Genomic DNA, 16,729 nt, shown 5'->3' with positions numbered 1-16,729 from the left:
CAAGCACCATGAATCAATACTGAGGATATTTTTAACATTTAACATTTTTTTCTCAATATGCTCAACATGCTGATTTTATTCATTTGCAATAAATTAAAACATTTTGAACAAAGCTGCCATTCACATTAAAAAAAAAAACAAAACACCAAAAAAACCAACTTATGAATCAGGTGCTTGCATTGAATTCTTCCAGAGCAACGTTACTAGTTTCCCTTCTTGGGTGTCATCCGTTTTGACCATTTAATCTCATGCCAGCATTAAGAAAGACAGTTTTATTTCTCTTTTACTGGAATATTCAATTTGATTTCTCATTGGTTATGTTTTTGTGATTTTAGTGAAAAATTGAGAGCCTTAAGAAGAGTACAGTTGACCCCTGAACTTCACGGGTCCACTTATGTGCAGTTTTTTCAATAGTAAATGTTACACTACTGCACAACCCCACCGTGGTTGTTTGAGTCCATGGATGTGGAACCTTGGATCGGGAGGATTGGCAACCCTAACCCACAAGCTGTCCAAAGGTCAACTGTAAACAGTTGGCATAATTTAGCCAGTAATACATTTAAAAATGTAAACTAAAGTTTAAGTCATGAAACTAGTTGTGGAATTACTCTGTTTCTATCCTGCATTGATTGACAATAGCTGAAACCCAACATCAACAAAGGACTATCAGACAGCCTGGTGTGCAGGTTGGTGGTTTGATTTTATTCTGCATTGTAGGACGTAATCAGAAGACGTGGACCAATCTTGACTGACAGGCATCCAGACAGGTTGCCATAGTGACAGGTTCTGGGTTTAAAGTGTGTAAGCAGATGAAATGATAACAGTGAAATTTTTTTCAAAGGCTTCAAAAATCAAGTATAATTTGATTCATAAGTGTGCTATCAGTGAAAAAACATTTCTTAGACAAGGGTTTTAGCGTGTATATTCTTTGATTGATGAGATGTTCTTTCACCTTGTAGAGGTGCATTTTGTACGTTTTATGACAGCGTTATGTATGATTAGATCAAGTTGAAGTCCCTTCAGATGCATGTTGAAGGCCACATTAGGCCAAACCTCAAAACCTGTTGAGTATTATGTATTAAATGCTGTCAGTGGGATGGAAAAATAGTAGATATTATCTGCCTTTGAAGCATTTATAATTTAGCCCACTGGAAAAGCAAGAGAGAAAAAGTACCCAGCAACACATGAATAGAGCTTACCTCTGTTTAAATTTATTCCTTGGGACATATGTAAATTTTAAAAGATGTATACTTGAGTGTCACTTGTTCTGTTAAAATCTTGATGGTTATAAATGGAAACATTGAGAACATAAGCGTAAATTGAGAATCTGCTCTAGTGTTTGATTTGACAGTGGAGCATTGAGGATCATTTTGTCTGTAGGTTATTGCCCTAGGTTAGAATTAATGTAAGGCATCCTTCAAGGGCAAGGCTTGTATTCTGCACATGCGGTGGACTTCATAGTTTAATCTTCTTGTCCAAGAATGCCTGTTAATAGTGCTGGGCTGTTGAACCAGAAGTAGCAGTGCCTAAATGAGAAAAAGTGGCCAGGGTATCTTCAGATGATGGCTGGCCTTGCTGTGAGTGAGTGTGTAGCCTCAGCCTCAAGTAGGATGCTGGTGGTCGCTTTCCTCCCTGAGTCCACACTTCCTTTGAGCTGGGGGGGAGGCTGGCCCCCCATCCTTCTCCTGAAGAAACGCGACTTCTAAGTTTTCACTTCCGGCCCGATCTTCCGCTCTTTTCCTAATGCTGTGTCTCTAATTATTTCGCGAGTCACCTCTTCCAAGAGAATCTTAAATTACCCTTTCTGGTCATTTCTTTTTGTGGTACGTGGGCCTCTCGCTGTTGTGGCCTCTCCCGTTGCGGAGCACAGGCTCAGTGGCCATGGCTCACGGGCCCAGCCGCTCCGCAGCATGTGGGATCTTCCCGGACCGGGACACAAACCCGTGTCCCCTGCATCAGCAGGCGGACTCTCAACCACTGCGCCATCAGGGAAGCCCCCCTTTTCTGGTCATTTCTTAATTCTCTCTTCTTTTGGCAATCATGCACACTACTTTAATCACGTCATTTTTTCTGATTATCCTCCAAGTTATTGTGTGTGTGCTTTCAAGTTTTTCAACAACTCTCTCTTGCGTGCCTGCTGTGTATTTTTCCTATGAGGCGGCAGCGCCTTCTGTAGGGGCCGTGTCTTCTGCTCAGACTCTCCCCCTCCTTCTCTGCCAAAGAGCATGAATTGTTCAAAAAATTCTTAACTGAACAAATCTGGGCCTCCTAGGACTAGAATTTGGCATGAGAAGGAGATCTTGTCCCCTCATAGCTTTTAGTCTTCAGTGTTTCATGTGGTTGAAAAATTGGAAATTTCAAATCATTATGACTTTGGGTGGAGTCATAATAACAAGAAAATTGGAAAACAAAATAGGACAGTGGGTAATTTTGGTGCAATAGAGAACAGGGGTTATCTATCATTGATGAATGCTATGTGCTTATTTTCTTATAAAAAAGTCATGTTCTGTTTTGCATTTTGGTTTTCTTGTCATTATGACTCAACTTCAAATCAAAACCTCATAAGATGAGGGGTTTTGAAAGCAATGGGCTCTTCCTAGCATGTGTACCTCTGCTTCAGGTTGGCTGCCTAGGCTAGGAAACGGTGTACTTCGTCCCAGATAAGAGCAGATAAAGAAGTGACTTGCTGATACGTTTCTAGCTGTAAAATGAATGATAAGACAGTGAAACCTTTTAAAAAATAATCAAAGTAATGGTTTCTATCAAATGACATAAATCATATTTAAGTGATTTAACATACTTAACAAATGCTGGGCTCAGGGCAGGAGGCATTTTCCATTGCCTGCAGCTACTGATGAAAAACACCGTTAAGCATCTTGCTGAAATAAAATGCGTACCAAATCCCAAACAGCAATTTACTCTTGCTGTTAACAGGCCATGAGTAGAGGGATTTCATTTAATTACCTTTGTCAGAAATGCCAATAAAGCCAGGGAGTTTTTGATCTCGCATTGTCTCTCACACAGGAATTTTGTGACAAAATGAAAACGGCATTGATTCTTTAATTGATTTTTGAAATTTATTGCCTGCCCAGTATCTTTACTATTTTTTTCTTTTTATTATCTTGATACCACTTTGTCACTACAGCTAAGTGTTGTATTGCTTCCCTAGGAGTCAAGGTTAATATTGATCAGCACTGGAGTCTCAGAAGCCAAGTGTAAGTCATCAATAATGCTAAGTGGGATATGGTGAATTAAATGTTAAGAGACAAAATTTTTAGAGAATTACATGGCTTCAGAAAAATATAACACTTGGATTCCTCTATACATAGGAGATTCATTTGGATTCAAGCAAAAAGAGAAATGTTCACTGTTGAATAGAAGAGGTGCTTTATCTTCAACACAACTGTAGGTATATATTCTGTGTAACACTCTTCATTAATAAAACAGAAGGTATTGAATTGATGTTTGATAATAGAACAGACATGAATAAATCGATCTAACTTTTCATACGGCGGGCTCCATCCAAACACTTTTGTTGAATTCATGCCAATTTTAGAAATGGCATTTAGGGACCTGAAGAAGGAGATGAAGCAACTGCAGTCTGGCCTAGAGAAGTAGCAAGTGAAAACATACCAGCAAGTTATAAGAGGAACGTGCTCTGGGGACCTGCTGCTTAGCATGGTGATTATAGCTAATATCTGTGTCGTATCCTTGGAATTTGCTGAGAGCATAGAGCTGAGGTGTTCTCACCCCACGCAGAACAAGGTGATGATGTGACGTGATGGATGTATTAATTACCTTGAGTGGGGGAATCATTTCATAATCCATACATCCATTAGATCATCCTTAGAAAACATGACGCTGGGCAAACTAAATATATACAATTTTTACTTGTCAATCACACCTCAGTTGAGCTGGAGGAAAAGATTAGCAAATGTGGGCCAGTTGCCACCACCACAGGCTTCAGTGCCTTTGCCCCCAGTTCTAGGCTAAGGACCTCACAAGGCTCTCCGAGTGCCCCTTTTCCAGGGGACTCAGAATCCCTTTCAGCGTCCGTGGGGCTGGTGCTCCCTACTGCTGTCCCAGCAGCGGCCTGGGCTCCCTTCCTGCCACCCTCCCAGCAGACCACCTGCCCTCTAAGCTGCTGCCTCTGGGCAGAGGGCAGAATCAAGACAGCGCTCGTAGGATGTGCTGTCACTGGGCTCTCTCTCTCAGATGGGCTCCCGATTTGCTTGTTGACCTTGGCACCGTAAAAAGGAAGGAGGGAAAATGAAGCCAGATGCTCAGGTAGGTTCACTGCTCCTCAGCAGCCTGTGTTTGGCTGTCCATTTATTAGTTTGTTTTTCTCATTCACCAGTTGTCCACGGTATTATGTGTTATAGAAAATTGAGTTTAAGCAGATGAACAAAACTCTTACTTTGGGCCATCTGCTAGGACCCAGGTGAGGATAGCACTGAGATTTTGCTGTGAGCAGACTCTTAATTAAAAGTGTCAGCAGAGGTACCTCCACGGGGTGGGAGCGAGGAACTTTACAGACCTTCTGCCCAAGTAGCGGGAACAGGGCACAGAGCAAGGAGAAACGATCCTTCTTAGAGCAGCACGCTGTCCTCTTAGCTGTGAGTCTGGCCCTGGAATATGGGGCACCGTCATCCATTTCTATTCTCCATGTGTGGGCATCTCATCACACTTCTGTTAGCCTCAGGTGGAGGTTTTATATTAAAATAGGACCACATAATACGCAAACCATTGCAGTGACAAAAGGAAAGCATTTTATTCGTATTTACTTGGTTTTCCACATGTGTTGTAGAGATGCTGTCTATAACTTTTAAAACATATGAATTATTTTTAATTATGAGAATTATGTGGTCCATCTACAATGTTTTTGTAAGGTACCAAACAACCTAAGGTTTAGGTCTGTGTAATGTAGTCAGGGCCATAAATATAATTTTTTGGAAACAAAAAGTAACATTTTAAATTTTCATTTCTGGGAAAGCTTAATGAGAAACCTTTATTGGCTGCCTACACCACATTCTGGAAAGGTACTTTTAGGTGAATTTATTACTTAGCTACCCGAAATTGATAGCCATATTTTGGAGGAAAAAAAAAATCCGTTCCCATGAGGAGTTTAGTGGAGAGAAAATCAGATACGTGAAGAGGAAAGGGGCTGGGAGGTCCATGGGCACTTTGAACTGACAAGTGAGATTGTTCAGGGCCCCTTTTATTGATTCCACATTTCTTCTGTGAACCTGGCAGCTTTTCCCCAAGAGAGACTTAAGATGAGAAATAGGAGGGTCCTTGGGCTTCCCCGGTGGCGCAGTGGTTGAGAGTCCACCTGCCGATGCAGGGAAGACGGTTTCGTGCCCCGGTCCGGGAGGATCCTACATGCCGCGGAGCGGCTGGGCCCGTGAGCCATGGCCGCTTAGCCTGCGCGTCTGGAGCGTGTGCTCCACAACGGGAGAGGTCACAACAGTGAGAGGCCCGCGTACCGCAAAAAAAAAAAAAAAAAAAAAAATAGGGTCCTTGGGACTCCGAGCTGAGGTCTGCTATTGAGATTGTGTGGAGGTGCCATCCCCAAGACCGTGTAATAGTGATTCAAGTCAAGGCATGTTTCTTATTTATTCATCTTCAGGGTTTGTCTATGTTGATATTTGAAGGAGGGGAATCCACGGCAGTGCAAAAAATAGTTCTATAAATAAAATTCACATTTCTGTTGTAAACAGAATGAGTAGGAAGGGACAAGCTTTTCTGAAGCTGTAATATATCAAAAAGCAGATTTACACCTTGCGTTGAAATGTGTTCAATAATGCATTTCCCAGATTGGTAAATATTGTAGGCACAGAACGTGTATGAATCTTAGCAAGTTGTGCATTGATTCGGGGTGCAGCAAAATGATCCCAGACATCCTTCGGTTCCATCCTCTGTGTCGGAAGCCTGTGTGACATTCAAGATCCTCTGTCACTACCGTCCAAACACGTATCACAAAGTCTACACACCTATACCTGGTAAATAAGCCTGCATTAGACCAGCCGTTGACTCCCTGACCCTGCCGTCTGTCTGTGGAATATATTGGGTCTATGGGATCTTCAAACGCTGTGCCAGAAGCACTCCGAGAAATGATTCTTCTCCAATCCTTTCCTATTACGGAGGAAGAAATGGAAACACCTCTTTGCTTCTTTCAATACTGTAATCTTTGCTAATTTCCCTATCACAACAGAAGTATTTTAAACCAACTCCAAAGCTCCAGTGAGGGTATACTCCACATTCAGTATCTATTCAGGTGCAAAAGACTCTGTGCAAAATTCAGACACAGAAAGATGCAGTAAGATGCAGACTTATCACCCGATTCGTGAATTGCTGCTCTTCTGAGTCTGGCAGAAAGGCTGCAGGCATGGGGAGGGGGAGGCTAGCAAACGGGAAGGGGGTTAGGACTGTATTTTTAATGCAAAGTTTCTCTTCTTTCTTGCTATATATAAAAATAAGCAATTAAAAAATAAAAAATCAGATTGAAAATTAAAGTAATAAAAAGCTATCTTCATAGGTGAAGCTGGTGACTTCTTTTTCCTAATTCTTGTTCAGAAATTCTCCTTGCAAATGGTGAGCTTGGAAGTTGTGACTGAGTTTCTTTTAGGTCTTGGAGGTTTGATGTGTAAAGTGATTATGGACTCAGGGTACCGCTATTAGAACTAATGCACAAGCATCTATTTTTTATAATATGCTTGGTGAATTAAATGGTACTATGTCAAATTTTGATACTTTAGTGTGGTTCTCAAACTTATTATTGTCAGAACTCCTTTATACACTTCAATATAATTGCAGATCGCAAAGAGCTTGTACTTAAGTGAGTGATATCTATCAGTAGTTACTGTATTAGGTATTAAAGCTGAGAAATTTAAAGCCGTTTATTTATTCATTTAAAAGTAGCTATAATAAATCAATTTTGCCAGATCCAGGCAGCTGGATTTCATATTTGCTTCTGCATCACTTTGCTGCTATATGATATTTTGATAGAAGTAGGTGAAGAATATGTACTTGGAAAAGAGAAGAATGTTTTAAGAGCTTTTTTCAGATCATTGTGGATATTCTTTGATACTATACCAAAACTCGACAAGGGATGATTTCATTTTTTTCTTTTATTAAAGCATAGTTGATTTACAGTGTTGTATTAATTTCTGCTGCACAGCAAAATGATTCAGTTATACATATATATACATTCTTTTTTAAATATTCTTTTCCATTATGATTTATCATAAGATACTGAATATAGTTCTCTGTGCTCTGCAGTAGGTCCTTGGTGTTTATCCATTCCATATATAGTAGCTTACCTCTGCTCACCCCAACTTCCCAATCCATCCCTCCCCCAACCCCCTCCCCCTAGGCAACCACCAGTCTGTTCTCTGTGTCGGTGACTCTGTTTATGTTTTGTAGATAAGTTCATGTGTGTCATATTTTAGATTCCACATATAAGTGATATAATCTGGTATTTGTCTTTCTCTTTCTGACTTACTTCACTTAGTATGATAATCTCTAGGTCCATCCATGTTGCTGCAAATGGCATTATTTCATTCTTTTTTTATGGCTGAGTAGTATTCCATTGTATATATGTACCACATCTTCTTTATCCATTCATCTGTCAATGGACATTTAGGTTGTTTCCAAGCCTTGGCTGTTGTAAATAGTGCTGCTATGAACATCGGGGTGCATGTATCTTTTTGAATTAGAGTTTTGTCTGCATACCCAGGAGTGGGATTGCTGCATCATATGGCAACTCTATTTTTACTTTTTTGAGGAACCTCCATACTGTTTTCCATAGTGGCTGCACCAACTTACATTCCCACCAACAGTGTAGGAGGGTTCCTTTTTTGACAAGGGATGATTTCTTAAGGGTTAGCTGCAATTTGGAATTAGAAACCATATCAGTGAACAGCTTATCCTTTGTTACATTAAAATCCATTGTAATAATCTTGCACTTTGAATGGATTTTTATTCATGCATGATTTTGCAAGATGATGCATTGGTGATTTGGGAAATATTGGTTCAGTAAGTTATGCAAACACTGACATGGTTAATTATATAATATTTTAAAAAAGATCATATGCAGTAGTATTTCCAGGAATATCTTTAGAAAATACTTTCAGTATTGGGAAGCTGTGAAACACTGTGAATTGCTTTCACTGAAGTCATAGCCTTGTTTTGTTCAAGAAAGCATCTGCCCGGTACCCATGACTGAATAACTAGTTTGTCTGTTGTTGGTCCTTTCAAGTAAAGCAGTGTTCCATGAATCTAAGTCTTTCTGGGGCTGAAACAACCTTTGAACATTGTTCCTGGCCCTTCCAGCACACGTGGCTGCCACCTGTCACCTCACCTGCATTCATTTACTGACCTAGAATGCTTACTGTCCTTTGCTTTGTGAATAGCTGCACGTGAAGATCTCTGCATTGCCTTTCACTTCAGGTTTTCCACACCAATAACCAATATGCACTAATTCCACCCCTCCCCTCTCCTGTCTCATCAGCCCCTGGAGATGTGGCTTGACCCCTGTTAGCCTAGCATTACCTCTCTCATAACCACTCACCCTCAAATTCACCGCTCAGTTCTTCATCTACTCTATCCTTGAAATCATTGGGAGGTGGTTGTTGTTGGGTTTTTTTTTTTTTTTTTTGACACCGCCTGTGAGCCCGTAAGACTCTTCTGTCCCACAGGAAGACCCTGGTTCTGATCAGCCCGCTCACGTCTCCATCCTGGCTCTGCCCTTGGGCAGGGCCTTCACCTGTCTTCCCTCCCGGTTCTCCTCCTGGCCCCTCACTTTGTAGGGAGTTGACGCTGATGACTCTGGAAATCACTTCCGTTGTGTTGACTCCCATTCGTGTCCCACCTCTGTTTCCAGCCCCTGGTCTGTGACGGGATCTCTGGTGGCTTCAGTTCTTCCAGATCTTCCGGAGCAGGGAGAGGCTCATGATGTTTGTGAGCCCCTGTCTTTCCATCTGGATGTGCTGCTTCCTCTCCAGGAAGTGCCGTCCCAACCCCTACGTTCATCCTCATCTCTGTCCACGGCACCTTTGCGCTTCCTCTTGCCCAGGCAGAGTCTTATCCCTTGCTCTTCCTTTGCTTCATGCCCATTTCCAGTGGGTCCTTCAGGAAGTTCTTTCCATGCCCCTTGCTTGGTCTCTCTCTCCTGGGGGAGGTGGGTCAACTCCTAGCCTCACACTGTTCTTCTGACTCTGTTTATGCCCCTTGAATTGTGTCACTGCTTTGTTCAAAAACCTTATCATCCCCCCCTAAGTCTTATGGCTTCTGTGAAACCAACCTTGTCCACTCCAAACTTTGGTCATTTCTGAAATCCTGAAAAACTTGCTCTGTTATTACCAGTTGTACACGTAGTTATGTGCCGTCTCATTTGGTGTGCATTTGAAGTTTATTAATCAGCCCCTTGGGATAACCACAAATTCCTTGATTATAAAGGCCACGCCTTACATTTCCCTGGAGCAGTGGCGGTAGAGCCCTGGGCACACAGTAGGTGCTAAACAGGTAATTGTTGATTGGCTAATATTTGACATTTCCAGGAAATAGACATTGAAACAGGGATTAAAATCTCTTTTGTTTTCAGTCTCTGCAACTGGAATTTCCTCTATTTTAAAAAAGGAGCTATACTGTATTTCCCCCATTCTTTCTTTGTGCTTACTATATTGAAGGACTATTTTCTTTCTTTCCCCCCACCCCCAACAACTAAGTTTTGTCATTCTGCTTTTATTTTTATTTTTAAAAAATTTTATTGAAGTATAGTTGATTTACAGTGTTGTGTTAATTTCTGCTGTACAGCAAAGTGATTCAGTTATATCTTTTTATATATTCTTTTTCATATTCTTTTGCATTATAGTTTATCTCAGGATATTGAATATAGTTCCCTGTGCTCTACAGTAGGACCCTGTTGCTTGTCCATCCTGTATATAATAGTTTGCACCTGCTAATCACGAACTCCCACTCCACCCCTTCCCCCAACCCCCTCCACCCTTGGCAACCACAAGTCTGTTCTCTGTGCTGAGAACTATTTTCTATTTTGCTTCAGGTGTTGCCCCTATTTTATTTCCTTCCTTTTCCCCTTCATTTCTGATTTTTGAAAACTCTGCTTTAAGGATGACGATAAATCCACGAAGGAAAGACTCAGTAGGAGCAGATGTATTTTTAACTGAAGAAAGTTTTATTTCAGTGGGAATTTTCCCTTTTGCCCTCATTCTGGTCTCTTAGAGAATTGTAATGTAGTTGAGGAAAAGTCTACCTTCTGTTGAATCACCAGTGACATTTCCTTTCTAGGTCTATTTTAACAAGACTAGATTGTTTTTTAAAAGTTGGGAATATAAACTAAAGTAGAGAGGAATATAACCACCAACATGTTTAGGAGTTAATCTGTATTTTTTCCCCTTTTCAACAATGTGGATAATTGAAAATCAAGGAAATCCCAAATAACTCCACCTAAGCGAACTGTCCTTACCTCCAACCCCAAGAAATCATGTACAGAGCGGATTATGGGTAATACACCTTTTATTCTTCCTGCTTGCTCTCTGCAGGCATTTTGGGTGGGCAGGTTAGCCCAGGAACAGCATAAATAGGATCAGAATAATCCAGGGTGAGCCCTAGAGAGGTGCCACTTACGTGCTGGGGCAGGGTCGACCTAGGTTTTTCTGGGTATGAGCTGGGATGAGTCAAATCCCTCCTGGTGGAGGAGGTATTGGGGCATTAGTAAGAATGGTTGTGAAGAAAACCCCAATATCTCTGTTATCTCCATTCTTAGTCCTGGGCCTGAGGTGGGCATTTTTGGAGAATCTGTTTCTTCAGTGGTCATGGGAGCAAAGTCAAAAGAGGAGCTTTATCAGTGCTGCCTTGTGTCAGCTGCTAGGGATCCCTGGAAAATGGCACAGAAAGACTGTGTCATCTCATGTCTGTGTTTTCAGCCCAGTGCTTCTGTGAAATGTTTTAGAAAGTATTTTATGACATTTAAAGGAAGTGATGAGGTTTCTGCAAATAGATTTTTAGTGTTTAATCTTAGAGATGGTGGTAAAGATGCATAGATTGCTTACCACACACTTTCAGTGATGCTGCAGGCCAAATTGCGCAGTTTTGAGAACAGTTCAGTAAAATGCAAATACAGCCATACCCCATTTATCTCTCATTTTAAAGCAATGATGAGTTTTGTAAAAGTGATTTTCCATATATGTGATGCCTCTCCTGATAAGCCACGCTTTCTTCTTCTTCTTCTTCTTCTTCTTTTTTTTTTTTTTTTTTTGCGGTACGTGGGCCTCTTACTGCTGTGGCCTCTCCTGTTGCAGAGCACAGGCTCCGGACGTGCAGGCTCAGCGGTCGTGGCTCACGGGCCCAGCCACTCCGCGGCATGTGGGATCTTCCTGGACCGGAGCACAAACCCGCGTCCCCTGCATCGGCAGGTGGACTCTCAACCACTGCGCCACCAGGGAAGCCCACTTTCTTCATTTTTAAAACTCATCTCCTGATGCATTGCCATCATTTACGCACGGAAAGTCTCCGAGCTGTGCCGCTTGGTGTTCTCAGAGATGACTGAGTCCGCAGGCTTCTGTCCCTGGCACGGTGGCTCCTGCTTGCCCGCTTCTTGAGTTCTCCTGTTTACTCTGCTCATTTTGCTCTCCGTGTGCACCTAGCAGCTTCCCTCATTCCCTTCTGACACGTAGCTTCTGCTTGGTGGCAGGGAGGGCCCGGAGCTCTGCTTGCTGGAACCATGCTCCTGGGCTCCAGGCGAGACCCTGAAGGCTTTCCTGCCGACAGAGAGTGTAAACTTCAGCACGTGGATTTGGGACACATCTTTTGTTTTTGTTTTTTGTTTTGCTTTTAGCTCTTTTCTGGCTGAGTGATGCTCTGAGCTTTACACATCTCATGAAGTGATGTTACTCCAGGGCCCCCGTGACTTTGGGGGCTGTCTGCTCTTTCTCATGCTGTAAAGAAAACGGGTGGTGCAGCTTCTCAGAGGCTTGGCTGACCAAAGCCAGAAACTGTTGAGTGGGCTGGCTCCCGAGTGTCTAGTCTTGGGATGTGTTCTTCAAAAGCTAATTTGTTTTTAACAGCGTTACTGGGGTATAACTTACATGCACTGGAATTTGAGGAGTTTTGGCAAACATATACAAATGTGCAGTTCGTGGTGAGTGAGAGAGCTGGGCAGGCTTTGGATCTCAGACCTTCTGCAACTCTCTCACTTCTGACGTCCCTGTAAATTTCCAGGTGCTCAGCTGCTCCGAGCATCATCATTCCTCTGAGGTCAGCCACCTCCCCGTTCTCCCCCCATGACCTGGCAGAGACTGATCTGTTTTCTGTTCTAAGGTGTTGCCTTTTCCAGAGTGTCACATAACTGGACTTGTATAGTATGTACACTTTGGAAGCTGCCTTCTTTTATTTACCGTGATATGTATGGAATTCATCCCCCTTGTATGTCCCACCCAGTCATCCCTTTTAATTGCTGAGTAGTTTCCATTTCATGGACGACCAGCAGTGTGTTTATCCACCTAACAGTTGAAGGGCATTTGGGTTGTTTCCAGTGTTTGGCAATTTTGAAAAAAATCTTCTATGAACATTTATGTACAGATTAGGTAAGTATCTATGGGTGGGATTGTTGGGAAATATGGTAAATGCATATTTAACTGTGTAAGAAACTGGCAAACTTTCCCCAAGCAGCAGTACAATTTTGCAATCCTACCTGCAGTGAATGAGAGTTTCAGGTGATCTGTGGCTTCACCTGCAGTTTGTATTTTCAATTAGAAAAGCAATTTTAGTCGTTCTATACTTGTATTTCATTTGTGATTTTATTTTGCGTTTCCCTAATGGCTAGCGGTGTTGAGCATCTTTTCATGTGCTTATTTGCCACCTACGTATCTTCTTCTGGCCATGTCTATTCAGATCTTTTGCCTCCATTTTTATTATTGGGTTGTTTGCTTTTTTTTTTTCATTGAGTGTTGAGAGTGAGTTCTTTATGTACTCTAGATACAAATGATTCATCAGATATGTGTTTTGCAAATATTTTTTCCTACTGTGGCTTGTCTTTTCATTCTCTTAGCACTGTATTTTGAAAAGCAGAAGTTTTAATTTTGATGAAGTCCAATTTACTGATTTTTCTTTTCTAAATTGTGCTTTTCATGTCATAGCTAAGAGTTCTATGCCTAATTCAAAGTCTTAAAGATTTTCCCCTATGTTTTATTCTAGAAACTTGATGGTTTTATGGTTCACATTGATGTCCAGGACCCATTTTGAGTGGACTTTTATATGTAGCTCAGTGTGTGGAATGAGGCTCATTTTTTGGTTTTGCATGTGGATGTCTAGCTGTTCCTGCACCATTTGTTGAAAAGACTGTCCTTTCTGCATTTCATTTCTTCTCGCAGTTTTCATAACCAACTGACCATATTTGTGTTGGGCTGTTTCTGGACTCAATAGATCTTCTGTTGATCTCTGTACCTTTCCTTCCACCAATATTGAACGTCCTTGATTACTGGAGTTTTGAACACAGATTATGTGTGACCTCTACTTTTATTCTTTGTTTTCAACATTGTTTTGAGCTATTCTAGATCTTTTGCCCTTCCAAATAAATATTAGACTCAACTTGTCAATTTCTGCAGAAATCCTGGTGAGATTGATTGGGATTATACTGATCGAGAGATCAGGGAGAATCTACATGTTAACAATATTGAATTTGATATACCACGGACATACTCTATCTCTCCATTTATTTAGGTCTGTGATTTTTTTTCTTTTTCCGGTACGCGGGCCTCTCACTGTTGTGGCCTCTCCCGTTGTGGAGCACAGGCTCCGGACGCGCAGGCTCAATGGCCATGGCCCACAGGCCCAGCCGCTCCGTGGCATGTGGGATCTTCCCGGACTGGGGCACAAACCTGTGTCCCCTGCATGGGCAGGTGGACTCTCAACCACTGAGCCACCAGGGAAGCCCTAGGTCTGTGATTTTTTAATCAATGGTTTTTAGCATTCAGCATACAGATCTTGCACATATTTTGTTAGATTTATGCATTAGTGTTTTGTTTTTGGAGCTATTGTACATGACATTTTAGATTTTAATTTCCAATTGTTTGTTACAGATATATAGAAAAACAATTGATTTTTATATTTTGACCTCAATCCTGAGATCTTGGTAAACTCATTAGCTCAAGCTTTTTGTAGATTCTTTGGGATTTTCTACTTAGACAGTCATTTTGTCGGTGAATTAAGACCATATTATTTCTTCCTTTCCTAACCATATGTCTTTATTTCTCATTCTTACTTTATTGCACTGGCTAGTGCCTCTAGTATGATATTGAATGGGAGGGGAGAAGGCAGACCTGCTTGACTTCTTCCTGATCTTAAGGGGAAAACATTCAGACTTTTATTACTAAGTGTGATGTTAGCTGTGTGTATGTGTATGTATATGTTTATGTTCATATATATGTAATGTTTCTGTATATATGTTTGTATTGATCTATATCTATATATATCTGTTATAGATGTCATTTATCAGATTGAGAAAACTACTTTGTATTCCTAATTTGCTGAGAGATTTACCGTGAATGGATGCTGGATTTTGTCAAATGGTTTTTCTGCATCTATTGAGACAAACATGTCATTTCCTTTTTTTGGGGGGTATGCGGGCCTCTCACTGCTGTGGCCTCTCCCGTTGCGGAGCACAGGCTCCAGACGTGCAGGCTCAGCGGCCATGGCTCACAGGCCTAGCCGCTCCGCGGCATGTGGGATCTTCCCAGACCGGGGCACGAACCTGCGTCCCCTGCATCGGCAGGCGGGCTCTCAACCACTGTGCCACCAGGGAAGCCCCTCATTTCCTTTTTTAGTCTGTTGAGATGTGGAGTTGAGTTGATTGATTTTCAAATGTTGAACTAGATTTGACTTCCTGGGATAAACCCCACTTGTTCATCATGTATTATCTTTATTTACATGTAGCTGGATTCAATGTGTTAATATTTTATGAAGGAGCCTTGTGTTTGTTTTCAAGAGGCTTATCCATTTGCAGTTTTCTTTACTCATAACATCTTTGTTTGGTTTTGATATCAGGCCTCATAAATGTCACCCAGTGATGTTTTTCTCATGATCAGACTGGAGTTATGGAGTTTTGGAAAGAATACCACAGGGGTGGAGAGCTCTTCTTGTCACAGGGGATATCCATGTGACATCCCTAATGAAATTAACCTTCATTACTTGTTTACTATATTGTTTATCAGAATTCTCTACGGTAGACTTTCTCTTTATCCGTTTCCCTACTCTATTTGTAGGAAGCAAGTCACTAAAGCCTCCAAAAGGAGGTGGGGTGAGAATTAACCATTGTCTCCAGTAGGGGGGGATCTTGATCTGTATGTATCTGTTCTTTGGAATTCTCCTGTAAGGAATAGTTGTTTCTTATCTCCAATTTATTTATTTCTTCAACCATTTATTCGCATAATTATGGACTCCTTGTGTGTATATTTTCTACTCTTGTTTATAATCCAATATTATGTTATTTATTTTATTGTTCCAGTTTTTTCCCCTACCTCTATATTGCCCTTCCCCCCATCTCTCTTCCCACTGGTAACCACTAGTTTGTTTTCTATATCTGTGAGTCTGCTTCTTTTTTGTTTTATTCACTAGTTTGCTGTATTTTTTAGATTCCACACATAAGTGATATCATACAGTATTTGTCTTTCTCTGCCTGACTTATTTCACTTAGCATAATGCCCTCCAAGTCCATCCATGTTGCTGCAAATGGCAAAATTTCATTCTTTTTTATGTCTGAGTAGTATTCCATTGTGTGTGTGTGTGTGTGTGTGTGTGTGTGTGTGTGTGTGTATGTACACCTTCTTTATCCATTCATCTGTTGATGGACATTTAGGTTGTTTCCATACCTTGGCAATTGTAAATAATGCTGCTGTGAACACTGGGGTGCATGTATCTTTTCAAATTAGTGCTTTTTTCAGATATATACCCAGGATTGGAATTGCTGGGTCATATGGTAGTTCTATTTTTAGTTTTTTGAGAAACCTCTGTACTGCATCAATTAACATTTCCACCAACAGTGTACGAGGGTTCCCTTTTCTCCACATCCTCACCAACACTTGTTATTTGTTGTCTTTTTGATGATAGCCATTCTGACAAGTGTGAGGCAAGATCTCACTGTGATTTTGATTTGCATTTCCGTGATGATTAGTGATGTTGAGAGGCTGAAGGGGTCCCTGGTAGCTTGGATGGAGGTAGATGAGCCCCGACTCCCTAGTCCTGTGGGCAGGGGATCACCCATCACATCTCAATAGCTGACTTCTGTTAGAATTTATACGTGATTAAAATTAGATTAAACCAACCCCAAGGGGAGCCTTGAAGGGAAAAGAGATCTGAAAGAACATCTCTAAGGTTTCCTTTGGAAGAGGTGAGCACAGGCATCTTTTTGGACCCCAGGAAGTAGAGCTACAAGGAGCCGGGGAGGATGGCATCTGGGGACCAGCGAGGCTGGGTCAGGGGAGGGTCGGTCGTTTTCAGGCTCCAAGAGGGTAGAGAGTTCTTTGTGTGACACGACCTTTCATGCTGTTTTTCATCTCTGGCTGGGGAGGAAAGACATTCAGGAAGACAGGCTTCCTCGGACCGACCCTGCGTTATGACATTTTGGGTTTCAATTTTAAAATTGAATTACAATTGTCAGTGTCCCACAGTCAAAATCTTTCAACAACAATTTCCATTGAATGTGAGGGAAATA

Source organism: Mesoplodon bidens, assembly GCF_964165515.1.
Source record: "Mesoplodon bidens genome assembly, chromosome: 14".
Classification (NCBI taxonomy): Eukaryota; Metazoa; Chordata; class Mammalia; order Artiodactyla; family Ziphiidae; genus Mesoplodon; species Mesoplodon bidens.
The sequence above is the reverse complement of the archived record's forward strand: the minus strand, read 5'-3'. Positions refer to the sequence as shown.